The sequence below is a fragment of the Lucilia sericata genome, unplaced genomic scaffold (genome assembly GCF_015586225.1).
Source record: "Lucilia sericata isolate MDLA Ls3-8-SP2 unplaced genomic scaffold, ASM1558622v1 Contig000040F_arrow, whole genome shotgun sequence".
Taxonomy (NCBI): domain Eukaryota; kingdom Metazoa; phylum Arthropoda; class Insecta; order Diptera; family Calliphoridae; genus Lucilia; species Lucilia sericata.
In genome coordinates this window covers 215,819-229,280 of record NW_023994078.1, presented here as the reverse complement: position 1 = coordinate 229,280, position 13,462 = coordinate 215,819, and the positions used below count along the sequence as shown (strand labels likewise).

The window sequence follows — 13,462 nt, the reverse complement described above, 5'->3', positions numbered from 1 at the left end:
TTGTTACCCCTCTCAATATTTACCTTGCTTTATTTTATGATGATTCCCAAAATGTTTTAAGTCTAGCGATGACCGTTCGTGAGCTGGACCAATTTAAAAAAAAGGTATTTTTGAATTATGTTTTTCAAAGTTTAGTGTTGTTTTGAAACAAAATATACAATATGGGGTATCGTTTGAAGGGGCTTTAATGCCGCGTCAAATGATGTATTAATCATAAATAATCGTCTGCTCATAATTGTCATATTCCAAAATATTTAAAAGTGTTAGGTTTTTCATTAATAAAAATAAAATGTATGCACAATTTAGCACATATTGTATATTTTGTTTAAGAAAAAACTGTAAAATTTAAAAAAATGACTAAAAAGGGAAATTTTTGTAACCGGTCCACCTCACGAACGGCCATCGATAGACTGGAAATATTTTGGGAATCATCATAAAACAAAACAAAGATTTTTTGAAGCTGGGTGAAATATTGTATTGAACATGAAAAATCGTGGTCCCCATACGATATTTTCTTGAAAACTGTCCAGCTCACGAACGGACAACACTAAACCCAAAATATTTTAACATCATATTACATTACAGCGAATATTTTGAGGGGGGTAACTCAAGCACCAATTTTTGTGAGTCGGTCTAATGTGCATACATACGTATGTATGTGTTTTATTTATTACATTTTCCACAGACAGATAGACGGACGAGCATAGCTAGAACGTGTAAGATCTTATACTTACGTATATCTTAAATTATATAAGAATAACAAGATTTGCTCGAAAATCGTAAAATATACAAAATAAAAGTGTTACAATTTAAAAATTTTGCGGCTAAAAAATTATCATTCATTATTTTATTTAGAATTTTTATAAAATATTTTTAGCTGTTTTAGCAATTTTAAATTTTCCTGATGATTAGAAAATTTTTGTACTGAAAATATTTTAAAAAATATTTTAACTGGAAAAAATTATAGTAAAATGTCTGCCCAATACCAGGGATGATGTCTGAATCAAGGGCCCCAATTGCCGAAATTAAATGTACGCTATGTGATCCAAAATAAACCAAATAGATTCAACCAGTAGTTTGAATATAAAGTACTAAATATATTTACATATATATTGTCAATAAAAAAATGAATTAGGAGTGGGTTGTATATAATTTGGACATCCTCCTTCAGATTCCGAAACCCATTTTTCAATATTTAGTACGATTTCCGAGATATCGGGTGTTAACTTTGGTCTATATCCACAATTTTAAGACTAAATAAATATTGTTTTGCTCCATACGCCACTGTTTGGCGTAAAGACCACAATTTTCATACAAGAATTGAAAACAAATTAATCAGTATTCTTTTGCTTCACTGCCATAACAAAAACGTAGATCAAAGCATACATAACAGAGTGCACTTATAAGCTGAAGTCAATTCAACAGCTGATCACTATTTTTTTTATTTGAGGTAGATACAACTGTCAAAGTACACCATTTAGAGTTGCCACAATCCGAAAAAATATGTGCATCTATCAAGGGATTCATTATATTTTTAGGACAAAAAATTAATAAATAAAATTTATATTCATTTTAATCCGTAGTAAATTTATGCAAAATACTCAAAAATTGCACAAACTATCTGTCTTAAATATGCATCTATTTTATCAATTATAGGGAACTTTTTACTAATCAATTGAGAGTACAAACATCCCACAATTGTAAATAAAATTATTAAAACTCGATTTTATCATAGATATCTTAATTTTTAACAACTTTCCGTGGTAGTGGTTTGGTCATATTTCTATAAAGATCATTATATATTCCTTAAACGACAATAGGAGAGACCTACACGGTATTATAAGTTCCCAATATTGACTGATAAAAAATAATATGTATATAATTTGTAATTTTGCTACTAATTACTATTTTGTAATCTAATACTAATTTTTTGTTATTTTAATTGATAATTTATTTACTTTTTTAATAAGTAAATAATAAATAATATTCTAACCCCCTTATTCACAAACAACATTTTTATTTTATAAAAGGTTTATAAAACAAAATTTCCATACAAAATACCGTTTATAAAATAAAAATTTTGTTTGTGAATAATTTTTCAATTCATGTATAATTTTTAATAAATTTTATCTTATTATACATATTTACTTTACGTGAAGAGATTTTTGGGCATGTGGGATTGCCTTTTTTAAGGTAAATTAAAAAAACACGGTGGCAACATGTAAATTTTTTGACAGAAGTATCTACTTTGGTTGTTTTTGTAGAATTGACTTCACCTTATAAGTGCACCCTGATACATAATAAGGTGTTTTTAAACTCTTGTTTACATTATTTGTATTGGATTTTGACAGATCCATTACTTATTGGATTTTGACAGATCCATTACACTGAGTGTTATTTTTCAGCTTACAGCTTTGACAGTTTTTGTACACATATAAAATATGTACTGGTCTGGTAACACCATCTTATAAATTTAGTGAGAATTTTGTACATAAACATCAACAATTCATAAATAATTTGAGCTCTGAAGTAAAAAATGGAATTTTCATCACCAGCAGCGTTTTTGTCCGAAAATAATTATTCAGTAATGTTACGTTCAGACCGGTAAAATATTTGTTATAAAATATTTATAAAGCTGCGTCAAACAAATGCAATATTTATTTCATATTCAGACTTAAACAAATATTTTATGGTATTGTTTTATCAAACAGTGCAAAAATAATTTGGTTCAAACACATACATATGTACATGTTTTGCAGCCACAGTATATCGTATATTTTCATGCAAGAAAAAAACAATTTACCAATTTAGCAATGCGCATGATTTTCATAAAGCAAATTGATTTACTGGCAAATAAATATTTTGTCATTGTTTCATCAATGTGAACACCAAAAGTCAAACAATTTACATCATTTTGGCAAAGTAATTATTTGATCTTGCAAACCAAATGTAAGAACAACAGCTGTTCTTTGTTTATTTTCTGAAAAAGAGTGTTATCACCTCATACAAAAATGTAAATAGTCGCTTAAATAACTTTATTTTTTATAAAATATAAATCTGAGACAAAGTAGTTATGACATTTAATAGAAATTTCTATTGAAAAGCATATGTGTAGTTGACAACATACATACATACATACGTAGGTTTTTTTCATTGCATGCTTTGATAAAAAGCAAAAACAACATAAGCTCTGTTCAATAACTAAAAGTTGTTACTAGTTAGTAACAATTGTTACTGGAAAAGCGTTCATTAACTCAAAAAACTTGCAAGAAGAGCAAAAACCAAGAGCGTAAACGTTTTTTTTGATCGGGGTAGAGAAGAATGGGGGGTAAGAAAACAAACATGATTTTGGATTTCCATATTGTTTCTGAGATTCCTCTTTACACTCATTCGTACAGCTGTCATTAGGTATTATTTTTAATGAAAACATGCACATGTATATAGAACATGTATATTCTTATTTTTAATCAAACTGAATTATTTTTATGTTAAAAATTTAATTTAATGTGTATTTCGAATGGTGCAGTGTTATAAAGCCATAGTCAATAAAGCCATATAGCCTTATATCTCAATGAAATAAGAAATAAGGCCACAGGGCTTTATTTCCATGTAAGAAATGACATAAAACCATTAGGTGTTGTTGCTCATTTAATTATTTATATACACTGACTCAAATTAGTCTCCGTACAGTATGTATTTAAAAACATAATTTTTAATATTTTCTAAAATATTTGCCCGATATACAAAAAATTTGTGTTTTATCATAGGTGAATATGTCCTAATAAATTTTATAATTGCAAAACTTTTAAATAATACTCTATGTTTTTCTAAATTACTTCTTAAATGCAACACCTTTATAATCAAACTCAAAAAAGTCTTAAATTTGGTAAGCATCGTTTTAATAGCGAGTTCAAAGAAATTCGCCTTGGGATAACATATCAAAAACAATTTTTCGCTGATTGTGACCGATTTACTATCGATTTCGGTGTAAAAATTTCGCCATTCCGCATTAATTACATTTTTTGAACATTGATTGGTTATAAATTGTATATTAAAAAATTTTTTTCTCCAAAATTCCTCATATGTGCTCTATAGGATTATGATCTGGACTTGAGAAGTGTAGGAAGTACTTCTTTTACGTTGTCGCCTAACCATTCACTGTAAATTTTTGACGAGCGTCCCCTAATTCCTAATTTTACTGCATTGGCTTCCAAATGTAGTTTAATTAATTATATTATCCATTGTCTTTCCACGAATATGATGTTTTGGAAACATCCTACAGACATTATAAACCATCAATATACCACCAACGGATTGCACACTTGCTTTATGATTTTTTTTAATTCACAAGCGGCATTTTGTTTACGCCACACAAATCTTCGGCTTTCTGATCCGAAAATGTTGTACTTACTTCCATCTGTAACAAAATATAGTTTTCCAGTTGTATTCCGCTTTGTTTGCATAATATCGGGATACTCCAAGCGTTCTTTACTGAAATAAACACTTTCTTAGGTGGAACACATGTCTTATATTCAGATGATGAAAATTTTGTCTAGTTTGTGCATTTGCAGATACATTTTCACTTCTTGTATAACTCTTGGCTATTTCCATGACACTAATTTCTGAATTGTGTCTCATATCCGTTCAAATTTTCGCTCCAACTGAAAATCAATAAATTTTCTGCGGCCTCTATATGTAGACGTTTCAAAATTTCCCGGTTATTTTGTACTTTTCTACACAATATATTAAATAGAAGATAGTGGCATAGATACAATTTGAGAACATTTTGCAAAAAATGTTCCTTTATTACTCATTTTAATTGTTAATTCTTTGATTTTAATAGGCTTTTTAGTACCTACACTTACATATTTTAAATGTAAATAAAGTAAAAATTTTACGAAAAGATTTTAATGCACCGTTATATTTTAGAGCTGTATACTTTTAATGTTTTTCTTCTGTACGGAGACTTTTTTGAGTTTGATTATAGAGATGTTTCATTTAAGAAATAATTTACAAAAACATAGAGTATTATTTTAAATGTTTGCAATTAAAAAATTTATTAGGACAATATTACCTATGATAAAAAACGATTTTTTTGTAAATCGGACAGATATCTTAGAAAATATTACAAATTATGTTTTTAAATACATTCTGTACGGAGACTTATTTGATTCAGTGTAATTAAAGTTTATTTGATTTCTTTTATTTTAAATGCAATATAGAGAGCACCTACAACGTATGTCGCGGACATGCCGGGCGCGCTGTTTCAATCTCCTGTACCATATAAAACCTTGACAATGGCGATGTCATGAAATAACTCCCTATGATTTAACTCCCTAATTTAAAAATTAAGAAAAACCCAACGAAATGAAATAACTCCCTTAACTAATATGAAACAAGTTAAAGTGATATATTCGGCTAAGCCGAATCTTAAATACCCTCCACCAGCTACTTTTATATTAATACTTTTTTAATTTATCAAATATTTGTAGAAATAAGTTTTCTCATGTGTTAAATAGAAAAACCCCAAGATTTAAACAGCTTAAATCTGTTACAATTCCAAGATTTATTGAACATTACAAACTCCATTTTCTTTTATATTTTTAAAGCGCCTTAAAATATGATTAGCGATATTTAATAATTTGTGTGAAAGATTTAAGGAAATTCCAATTTTCGGGTCAGGACCTAGTATGGGAGATATGACCAATTATGAACCGATCGTAAACAAATCTTTAAGTACAATTTCTGTATATAAAGGCTATATTTCAGTAAAATTTTATATCTATATCGTAATTTAGTAATGAGTAATATGTGTTTAACTGATTTTCGGAAGGGAACATTGTATGAGACCGATCGCACTCATATTATGAACCGATAGTGAAAAAATCTTAAAATATAATTTTTGTATACAAAACTAATATTTGTGCAAAATTTTGTATCAATAGCTTTATTTGGCAATGAGTAATGTGCGTTTAAGAGATTAGGAGTAGGAGGACCTTGTATGGAGTTATGACCAATTATGGTCCGATCGTAAAAAATTCCACAGTAACATTAACATATATATAGACAAAATGTTGGCTAAATTCTGTATCTATATCATTATTTGGTAATGAATATTGTGCACACAACTGATTTTCTGAAGGTGACCTTGTATGGGAGCTATGACCGATATATGGACCGATCGTAAACAAATTTTATAGTGTGATTTATGTATATAAGAGCAATATTTGTGCTAAATCTATCGATATCAAGATTTAGTAATGAGTTATGTGCGTTTAAGTAATCGGAAGGGAACCTTGTATGGGAACTATGACCAAATGTGGACACGCGAGTTGGCTATTTATCCATTTCAGACAATTGACCCATTTTGGCAATTTTAAATTTTACAGCATATTTCAGCATATTTTACTCATAATCGCATTTTTTTATTGCATATTTCGTTCTTTACACCTAACTTTTTCAAATTTTTTATAATTTTGTTTTTAAATAAAAACAGATTGAAACATTTTTTTGGGAAATTAATGAATGGAAAATGTTTTTAAATTTTTTATTATATTTTATTAGAAATTAAAAGTTTAAGGCCCATTATTATAACTTGGCAATAACTAAAGATAGGATTTTATAACCCCGATAATTTGTATCTCGTTATTATATGTATACGGGAAGGTAAGCTGGCGGAAAGGTCTCGGTGTACTTTACCGATGTCCTTTAACTAAAGTACAATTCAAATGACTAGGCATGAATTATCTGCGTTATAAAATCCTACCTTTAGTTATTGCCAAGTTGTAATAATGGGGTAAATAAAATTTTAAACCAACTCCCTAAAAATAAATTCATAAAGTTAAATTACTTTTTGATGACACAAGAATGAAGCTTGTTTAAAATGGTTGAAATCGGTCTACAACCGTAAGTCTCGAATTGGCCTCTCGAGCTCAAAATTATGTTAAATGTTTCAGTATCTCTACAAAAATCGGCACAACCTAGTTGCGTATAAGTCTAAATGTTACTGACAATTCTCAGAATGATCGGGCCTCATTTCATCCTTGCCCCCATACAAAGTCCCTATCAGAAAAAGTCTTGAAAGTCAATAATTCACTAGTATCACGATAAAATTCTGCATAAATAACTTTAATATAAACGTAAATCCCTCTACCAACATTTATAAGGATAGGCCCATATTTACCCTTGCCCCCGTATAACCCTCTTTCAGAAAATCACTTTTTTTGTCAACAAATTGTTTAAATATTAACCTACTCACTGGTGTAGGTTATCATATTGTCGGTCATGCCCGACTATATATTATTTACTTGTTTGTCTTTCAAATATAAAATTTTATTTTAGAAATTAAATCAATGCTTTACATCAAAAGAATTAAGCATCTAAATCCTTTCGTAGAAAATTACACAGGTCGACAAAATTTGAAACAGAAACCACGAGACCAAAGTTTACTTTTCTGAATTATTGAGCATCGCTTAATCTGAATCCAATTTCTTTGTCACATCGTGTCCTAAAAACTGAAAAATCCTGTTTTTGGCCATATTTAAAACCTTATAAAAGAGGGATGACACCTTCATTTGTAAAATCCGTTATGTGATTCGAAAGTTCAATCTGTCGGCTTTAACCACCGTATTCAGTATTTCAGACGGACATTTTATTTTTAAAATTTGTAAAAAAATTACTGAGTTTTTAAATATTTTTGAGTGCTTTTCATTTTAATATTGAAAATTAAATTTCCGTCCGAGATACTGAATTTACCGTTTGAAACTGTGTTTTGTTTTTGTTTGTTTATTGTTTTGTATAAACATGCACGAAAAAAGTAAATTTTTGATGAAATTTTCAGAGGTGGTCTCGGATTTTTACTCATATCTTCTTTATTTATGGGCCGATTGGGCTGATTTTAAATAGCGTTCTATCGTATCGATCGTATTTCCGATAGAATTATTGAAAATTCGGATCTCGCGGATATCTGGGGTCTTCTGAAAACTGATTTCAACATACACACAGACAGACAGACGGACATGGCTAAATCGTCTCCGCTATCTATAAGGATCCAGAATATATATACTTTATAGGGTCGGAAAATGATATAAATGAAATTACAAACGGAATGACAAACTTATATCATATATCCTTCTCACGAAGGTGAAGGGTATAAGAATCATCGTATAAATGTTCATGATTTTTTAGAAGATTCTCAGAAGAGAATTGGATAAAACAGACGTCTGAAAAGTCTTCATGTTAAAAAAAAGTAAATGTTGGAAAATTTTTTTACTTTTGAGAAATCTTGCTAAATTTTCATCATGTAAATTAAGAATATTATTTCCGCGTTCATAAAGAGTTATTACTGATAATTTAGCTGAAGTCGAAAATCGTTAACTCATTCAAAACCGGCGTCAAAATCAAATGTTTGTGTATTTGACATATTTCAATAAATAATAATATAATTTATAAATACATACACTTTGACAAAACCTCAGGACAATAATGTGTTCGTGTACTCGATAATTTGTAACAATTGTTACTGGATTCCGTTCGCTTACTTATGAAAACTTGCAACGAGAGAGTAAGAGAGCGATAAAAATGACAGTTCGTTGATAGAGAATTTTTGATTTTACTGGAAAAGAAAATTTTACACTTTTTTGAAAGAAATACATAAATTAATAACAAACGAACATTAAACAAGTATATTCGGCTGTGCCGAATCTTATATACGCACCATAAAACCATATGCCGTATAAGGAATGCTTCCCTATAAATATTAGGGTGATATTACTCATGTAAGCATGTTTTATATTATATTTTTTATACTGATTTTGGTTCATATAAAACATGCTTACATCGAATAACATTTCTCTAAATTCTCAATTCTATAAAAGTTTCGTAGGTTTTAGCTCGTAAGAAACCTACTTATGTCAAATTTCATCTCTATACTCGTATTTGTAAGACAGTAATTAGCGTTAAAGTAATTTTCTGAAGGGGACCTTATATAGGCGATAGGGTCAATTATGGACCGATCTACACACAATTTGGTATAGAGGTTTTGGCTCGTAATTTAAACTTGTAATGTTAATGTCATTTTCTGAAGGGGACCTTATAAGGGGGGTAGGGTCAATTATTGACCGATCCGTACAAATTTTGGTAGAAAGATTTTGACTCGCATGAAATTAAGTGTGTCGAATTTCATCGCTATATTCTAATTATTAAGCCATTAATGAGCGTTTCTGGAGGGGACCTTATATGGGGGGTAGAGTCAATTATGGACCGATCCTCATAAAATTTGGTAGGGAGATTTTGGCTCATATGAAACTTATTTATGTCGAATTTAATCGCTATACTCGTACTTTTAAAACAGATATAACCGTTAAAGCTTCGAGGGTCCACTTGTATGGGGCCTATCCGAAAACGTGGACTGAGAATATTTCAACCATCAAGCTCATTCCGTTCGGACTCTATCGTGCTTTCAACAGACGGACATGGCTAGATCGTCTTAGAATTTAATAAGGATCCAGAATATATATACTTTTGTGGGTCTATGACCAATATTTCGATGTTATACCCCCATCTTTTTTGATGGTGGGTATACAAATTATTTGTAAAAAGATTTATTTTAATTTTATTTATCATAAATTAGTTTTTAAAAGAGTTTGTTTGTTGTGAAAAATAATAACAAATATTGTCAATCTAGCGTTTTTAAAACAATTTAGTGTGTCTTTCTTTTAGCGATTTTTGTGTAAATTTTTATTTTAATAATATGTTTGTAACATGAAGTTTTAAAACAATAATATATTTTTAGCTCGTTGACGCTCACTCAAAAAATTATGTACCGACCACTAAATTTTTGAAAAATTTGAGTACATCTACGAGTACTGCCCGAATATAAATTTTAAGCAAAAATGTTGTTGATATGTATAAAATGACGGATTTAAAAAAAAATTATTATACTCCAATTTATAGTGAAATAAATATTGGAAAACATAACACTATATGACGGCTATAGACGCCATTTTCATCTACGAGCGACCGTGCTCGAAGCCTATAACCGTCATTTACGTCAAAGTGAGAGCAAATTTTTAGAGGACCCCAGATATCGGCGAGATCCGAATCTTCAATAATTCTGTTAGACATGCTTTCGAGAAGATCGTTATTTAAAATCAGCAAAATCGGTCCATAAATACCGGAGATATGAACAAAAATCCGAGACAACCTCTGAAAATTTCATAAAGAAGACAATTTTTTCATGCTTTTATATATAAGCAACAACAACACTGCTTATTCATTGAGTATTTCGTTTCGTATGTTTGGATGCCTGTGTGTTTCATTGCCTTCTGTATATTGCTTTTGTTTCTTGGTGCATTCAGTTTCGTATGTTTGGATGTCTGTTGGTTTCATTGCATTGTGTATTTTGTTTTTGTTTTTTTGAGTATTTCGTTTCGTATGTTTCATTGTATATTGTTTTTGTTTCTCGGTGTATTCAGTTTCGTATGTTTGGATGTCTGATGGTCTCATTCACGGATGGAAAGTGAGATTTTGTTTCAGTATCAACAAATATTTCAGAGGGTACTTTTTTGGATCAGAGAGTACTAAAACAATTTTTTCGCTAAAATTTTGTAACTTCTTAAATACAATATATTTAGACATTTTAAAATAATCCGCAACGGAAGTAGAATTGTCATTATATGTTAATATGATGAATCTGTGTTCGTCCCTCAATGTTAACCTTTTAGATACAGTTTGATGAAATTTGCTATGTAATTTCTTGTCCATAGCAACTTTGTTAAAGCAGTTATTATACAGTTTGTTGTATTTTAATAAATCCGGTCTAAATTAATATCAGGCCACCTTTGGCCCTTTTTATTAAACTAAAATCCGACGTAGGTGTTCATTGCGCTCCATGACATGAGACTTCACACAGAATATTTGCTCGTACATCTGATTCTGAATATGACATGAAACAATAATTTGCTTTAAAGTCCAAATATTTTTGACCAAAAACTTCTTTTATTATATTAAATGCTTAATTTCAAAATATATTGCTTTATATTAGATAGAAATTTAAAATTAAATTCGAGTTTATATCTTTTGGAAATCATTCAAAATCATTATATCTTTTGGAAATCATTCCAAAATTGAAATTTCTGGTAATTTTCTCATAAAATATTATCAATGGAATTTAAATTAGATTAATAATATTCATATAATGTCAATCAAGATACAAATTTTTTAAAACTAGATCTCTTTACTTCTGGTAATATTGAAGAGAATTCCATTACTCTATAACTTTTTAGCCGTTTTTTTCCAGAAGTTATAGTGGATGCATTTTTGAGAATTTTATGTAGACATGTGCCAAAACATTCGTGGAATTTTAAATTTGAATAAATATTTGAAATTTTAAAGATACTTTGACCCCCATTTCTCAATGTATATATTGTTATTTTTTATCGAAATGAAATATTTATAATTTTCATACAAAAATTATTTTAACCGGCACATTATCTACCGGTTGAACGATAATCGGATATTGAGATTGTGGCCCTGAGAGTATCAAGTAAGACTCGGGAGTATCAAGTAAAAAAAGTACCATCGTACCAATTTTTCCATCCCTGGTCTCATTGCACTGTATATTTTGTTTTTTTTGCGTATTTCGTTTCGTATGTTTGGATGTTGTTGGTTTTATGCCTCGTGTATTTTGTTTTTTGTGTGATTATTTCGTTTAGCGTTGTTGTTGTTCATTTTGTTTTGCTATAATAATTATATAGTCGGGAAAATGAAGAGAACGGATGGGATCGTCTAAGCACAATATGTAATGAAACCAGTGTGACCATTTTGCCTTTTTTGCAGCTAGATTTAGCATTTTTTATTTTGATTTAGCTGTAAAATTTTAATTTAGCATTTGGCATTTTATTTAGTATTTTTATAAAATATTTTTAGCATTTTTAGCTTTTTTTGCAATTTTAGTATATAAACAAAAAAAGACAAATTTTTGCAAAAAATTAGAATTAAATGTCTACCCAAACACAAGCAACAAGAAATATGAGAAATGTAATAATTTTCACTGTAATTCAAAATAATGCAAAAAGATTCATGAAGATAAATAACTTAAAATTACGCCAATACAAGTGAATACTTTAAAATGTTGTATTCTAAAATATTTTTCTGGAACCCAATGCTTTTTTAAATTCGAGGTGATAGAAATAATTCAAGAGATTTCATATATTTTTACAAATACGTTCAGTACGCTATTTTACAAACTAATACTTTATGTTTGCTCATGGAATGAAACATATAATTTTGGAAAAGGATATGTATGACGGTTAATAAACAAATTTTATTTTTTCCTATACGAAATAAAGAGGTTTTAATTTTTATCATTATTCAGGAGTTCTTGTTAATTTATTGAAAATAAGTATTGAAAAAAATCAATAATATATAATTAAGCCTTTCTCATCCTACTTTCTGTTCTTTTTATTTTAACCAAATTTTTAGTAATTTTGTTGTCACGTTTTTTTTTTTAATTAAAAAAAAATACATAAATTTCGAAAATATTATTGACAATTTATTCCAGAATTACAAACTTACGGATTTGAATATATCTCTCAATTCATTTCGTATATTCTCATATATATTTTTCCGAAAAAATCTTGGAAGTATGAGTTATAAACCTGACATCTATTCACCGAGATTTAAAATTATTTCAACGGAATTTTCAATAATTTTGTGACATGAAAACCATTTTTAAAGTGTTTTGAGGAAGACAAATAAAATTGTTTATATAAAAAAAGTAAAACTAGAAATATTATACTTTTCCTTCCGAAAACACATATAGGTTTTATACCATGAGCAACTAGTGTAATTAATAGAGTTATAATGTAATTTTTGCATTCAGAAATATTTTAAAGTTAGAGACATTACATATTGCTAAATTTACAAAAATTTTTAAATAATTTTTAGCATTTCTGTTTATCTTAATACCACGGAACTTAATTTTTTACCCTACTCCACTATACTACGTTTGAGTATACTAATCGGTTAAGAATCATTTTCTGAATCGATTAAGCCATGTAAGTCTGACCGTCTGGTAGAGGTTGAAATTTTCAAAACAATAAGCACGTATGCTTTTTGATCCAATGACAAGACTTTTTAAAAATGGTTAAAGTCCGTCCTTTATTTTCCCTAGCCCCCATACATATACAAATGTATAAAGCCTTTCTCAGAAAATTTGTTTAAATATATCGGAACCAAGGTTCAATTCAACATAAATGCTTTATTACGAAAAATAAATCAAATTTTATACTCATATGGTCAACCACGGCAGAATATACTTTCTTACTTGATATAAATTACAATGAATTTCAGTTACAAATTAATATGAATTGTTCATAAAAACACTTAAAAAATTTTAGCATTTTTTTTTTTTTTGGCATTTTAAAATCAATTTAGCATTTTTTCTAGCATTATTTTGGAT

General features: G+C 28.8%; 1 protein-coding gene across 14 annotated transcripts in view; it reads right to left on the bottom strand.

The window, feature by feature from the left end:
- The window catches only part of LOC119613791 (tau-tubulin kinase homolog Asator), a 195,965-nt gene that overhangs the window by 1,635 nt on the left and 180,868 nt on the right, over positions 1-13,462 (bottom strand). The window lies entirely within an intron of this gene.